General features: G+C 45.6%; 1 long non-coding RNA gene across 1 annotated transcript; it reads left to right on the top strand.

Moving 5' to 3' along the window:
• Positions 1 to 898: 898 nt before the first annotated feature.
• On the top strand, positions 899 to 4,053 carry LOC118540794 (uncharacterized). Its single transcript, XR_013442153.1, has 2 exons — positions 899 to 1,335; positions 3,756 to 4,053. It is a non-coding gene; the product is annotated as an uncharacterized LOC118540794 (long non-coding RNA).
• The last annotated feature ends 297 nt before the right edge of the window (positions 4,054 to 4,350 follow it).

The raw sequence follows: 4,350 nt of genomic DNA, 5'->3' as shown, positions 1-4,350 counted from the left end.
AGCACCAAGCAACAACTTTCTTATGGCTCCCAGTTTGGCACTTCTAAGGCCCCCCGCTCTGGGGGTGGGGGATGGATTTTCCAAGGAGGAAGGGAACTTGCAGAATCTTCTGACCTGTCACAGACAGCCTCAGAATGTTTGGGGAGAGCCTGTCGACCTTGTTTTTCAGGGTCAAAATCCTACCCAGGTTGTTGGTGAATGCCAGGTGATTTTAGGTTACAGACTTGACCTCAAAATGATTGCATGCATCACTTCGTTCTGATGACTCTTTGATCTTCAGGAACAAATTTCCTAGGCCGGTCACCTCAACAGGGGTCTTACTCGTGCTCTTCTTCACCACCACCCCCCCCCCCCCCGCTCCACCCGCTGTCAGAAAGGAAAGGTCTGTGTTACCTGCAGTGCCCGAGCTCAGATCCTGGTCCCGCCAGGGACTAGTTAGGAACCTAAAGTCAATTAGTTCTCTAAGCCAGGACTCATCTGTAACACGAGGGTAATAATTAATTATACCTCACTGGGTTGTAGGAAAGATTAAATACGACAAAGCACCTAGCACATAGAGGTGTTAATTGATTTGTTTCTCTCGTCTTTTACTTTATTTTATTTTATTTTTTTTTGAGTATAGTTGACACACAGTGTTACATCAGTTTCAGGTGTACAACTCAGTGATTTGACAAGTTTATACATTACGCTATGTTCACCACAAGCGTAGCTCCCATCTGTCCACTTTTAATAGAGCAAATATGTGATATTCTAATAAATCTGGTGCCAGCTACTCTGCACAAGCCATTCTCTGAACCCCCGGCTCCCAGCTGGTGTGTGGGATCCCCTCCAGCTGCAAAAAATGTAAGGGCCTGAGATTCTGTGTTTGTTTCCAACAGGCTTCTTGGGGCCAGAGAGAAGCTGTGGTCAGCAAATCCGACGGGGCTGCAGGCGACAGGGCTAACCCGACGCTTGCAGCTGTTGGGTGGCCGGGATCTGTGCGAAAGAGGAGTCGAAGCAAAGGGAAAACTCCAAGCCCGAGAAGAGCCACAAAGGAAAAGGCAGCTGCCGGTTTGTCCCGAGTAAATCAAATTGTGACATTTATTGGGCTATTTCCAGAATAACACCAGCAAAACTGGAATGCAGGATAATCTTTTCCGAGAAGGATCTTAGCTAAGCAGCCTGCGAGAACCAGCCTTGTCTCCTGGAATCCGCCTGGCTTAATGAAAAGGTCATAGGTTGGGACAAACAGACTTGGGTTTTAATTCTGTCTCTACCACTTCTCAGTGACTCGAGGCAGCTTATTGAACCTCTCCGAGCCTCATGTTTCTCCTCCCTTAACAACAACAACAAAAGGTAAATCATAAATGAAGCTTGCAGGGAGATGGTGGGGGTTAGGAATTAAGAAAAGTACTTGATAGATAGGTGATACTCACTAAATAGGAAGTATATGACCATGAGCGCACCACACCAGCGCACCAGGGTCCCCTGGACTTGGGACCATCATTTCTTAGATTTGTACCTGGTACAATGCAGAGAATTGGGTGGGGGAGGAGGAGGCAGGCAAGTTTGGGTGGGGGTGGGTGGTAGAGGGGAAAAAGGAGATCAAAAGGCCTATAAATATCTGTCAAACTTTAAAATGCAAATCCCTTGCCTGTGGCCCTGTTGGGACCAAATCTTCCATTATCACCTTTCTGGGAAGAGCTCCAGGGGAAAAAAAGGTTAAGTGTAGTCTTCCCTTTCATGGAATGGTTTGGTTTGGTTTGGTGTGATTTTGTGGCCAAGTCTGGATATGGGATAAATGTTTTCATTCAACCCAGACCTGGAAGCATGAGTAGCAAGTTAAGACACAATTGCATATGGGTTTCTTTGTGGATAGACCATGAATTCCTCAAGAAAACTGTCTCGCCCTTACTATAGCCGCTGCAATTTACATGATACTTGGCATAGAGTAACTGCTTGTTGGTTGGATGGATGGATGGGTGGATGGATGGATGGATGGATGTTTAGTCTGAGCATAGTAAGTCATCTTCACTAGTTGATGACCTAGTTCTCAAGAATCACCTTGCTCTACACTTCACTGGGAGCCATGATCGGAGGTGGGGGCATCCCCCCACAGGGGAACCATGGCCCTCTGATAAACTCTTGCATGGTCTCTCTAGCGGCCAGGGTTCTGTGCAGCCCCACACCTGAGTATGTATGACACTACAGAGCAGCTTTGCCCTCCCACTTGCCCCAAAGAGGTGACCTCTTCCTGTGAGTCCCCACTGTTGGTAACTTATTTCTGAAGAAAGCATAGAATTCCAGGTGAATTCCACAAAAAGGAACTTCAAGGGTAAGAGAGCCAATAATTACCTGACACTCCACTGTGTGTCAGGTCCATCTCCCGCTCAGCCCCCCACCACAAGTCAGAAACACGGAGGGTTACTTCCTTTCCTCCTTTCCTTTTTTCCCTTACTGGCCTTGTTTTCTTGTTAAATTGTACTTGTATGTAATGGGTGAGTGGGTTTTTTCTAAAAAGGCTCTAACAAATGTCCCCAGTCTGGGATGACCTAAAACACATGTCATTGTTTAGACTCTATCCTGGATAAACTCACCGATGCTAGTCTTATCCAAGGACCTGATAGTCTTCTTCTCCCCTTCTCTAAATTGCATCCACTATGCAAGCCTCCTACCAAGCACTCACCTCTAGAAAGACTCTGAGGACTGCCCAGGTCTCACTGACCACTCACTTCTGCATTCTGATGCCCTCAGACACCACTCCCTTCACCCAGAACTCGGTGGTATTGTTTGATATCTCAAGAGCACATGAGTTTGATATTACAACTAAATTAGAAACATCTCTAAGGGAGGGACCAGATATTATTCCTGTGTTCTCTGCAACATGCCTAGCCCAGTACTAAATCCATATTAAGAATTCAATAAAAAATGGTAGCATGTTGGTGGTCAAAGCATGGGCTTTGGCTTCAGGCAGATTTGGATTCAGAGGTTAACTTCATCCATTCATTCATTCAACAAGGGTGTATTAAATGTGTGCTACATGTTAGGCACTGTTGAAAGTTCTGGGAATATAACAAAGAACAAAATGAAGTTCCTTCTCTTGTGTTGCTATTCCAGCGGTAAGAGCCAAATGAACAAAAAATCTAGTGATTTGTGAAGAAAATAATGCAGAGTAAGTAAGAGGCAAGTATGAAGGAGAGTGTGTCCAAGCAGTGGAGGCGGCTACTTAGGTAGGATGCTCACAAAAATACTAGCTGAAGGGTGATAAGGAGCTTACTACCCAGAGATCTGTGAGAAGTCCAGGTAGAGGGAACAGCAAGTTCAAGAGCCAGAGTTTGACATGTTTAAGGAAATGAAAGAAAGCCAGCACCACTGGAGCGGGGTGAGCAATGAGGGGGAAGATGTTGGAGATAAGGTTAGGGAAACAGGCAGGGGTCAGCCATGGTGGACCTTATAGGCTCGTCAGGGACTTTGGAATTTATGCAGAGCATGACGGGAAGTTTTTACATGGGTGTGGGTTGGGGGGCCGTTAGGACATGATTTGCAATTTCAATAGATTTATCTGGCTCACGTGTGTGCTGTGAAGGACTCGAGTGCATTGAAGTAAGGAGAACAGATTTGAAAGCGCTTTGGTGGTTCATGCAAGGGCTGCCAGTACCCGCCCTTTGGATACAACCCAGCTGGGAGGAGATGTATGTCCTGTGTGACCGCCGGTGTGTTGCTTTACTTCCTTCGGTTGCTTTCAAGATTAGTAAAACATGTATTTATCTGATTAGGACAAGGCCTGGCCCATTGTAGGCACTGAGCAAAGGTGATTAAAGTCAGAAGTGATTGCTAAAAAGAAGATGCTCTTAACTGATGCTCCACAGTGAACTTGCCGATGACCTGTCTTGAGGACCTTTGGCCCTGGTGGTTAGAGCTTTGAAGGAAGGGGACGAAAGCTCTGGGAGATTCAGTGTCCTGCTGTCCCTCACATCCTACTCCTTCTTCACACACCCAAATCCCCCAATCTCCCCAAGGGTTGACTTTGATAATTATTTAATTCTGAAAATTAAAATAACTTTCATGATCTCTTCTTGAATATCCACAATACTGCTTTTCTGGGACTCTGAACTACTCTGATTTAGTGGCCAGTTTTCTATAAATCAAATCAGTACAGGTCATTGCATCTCACTGATGGATGGTTTCTTGAAAAGTGCCACAGCCTTAGATAATTGCGGAGTAGCTAGAAGCCGAAATCTTACCAAAGAATCTTTGGAGATAGACTAGCTCTGGGCTCCAATCCTGCTTCTGCTGCTTACTAGATGTTGACCTTGGATAAGTTCTTCAGCTTCTCTTAGCTTCATGTATAAGTAGGGGATAAAAGTGCCT

The sequence above is a fragment of the Halichoerus grypus genome, chromosome 10 (assembly GCF_964656455.1).
Source record: "Halichoerus grypus chromosome 10, mHalGry1.hap1.1, whole genome shotgun sequence".
NCBI classification, from domain to species: domain Eukaryota; kingdom Metazoa; phylum Chordata; class Mammalia; order Carnivora; family Phocidae; genus Halichoerus; species Halichoerus grypus.
This window is presented reverse-complemented; position numbering and strand designations above follow the sequence as displayed.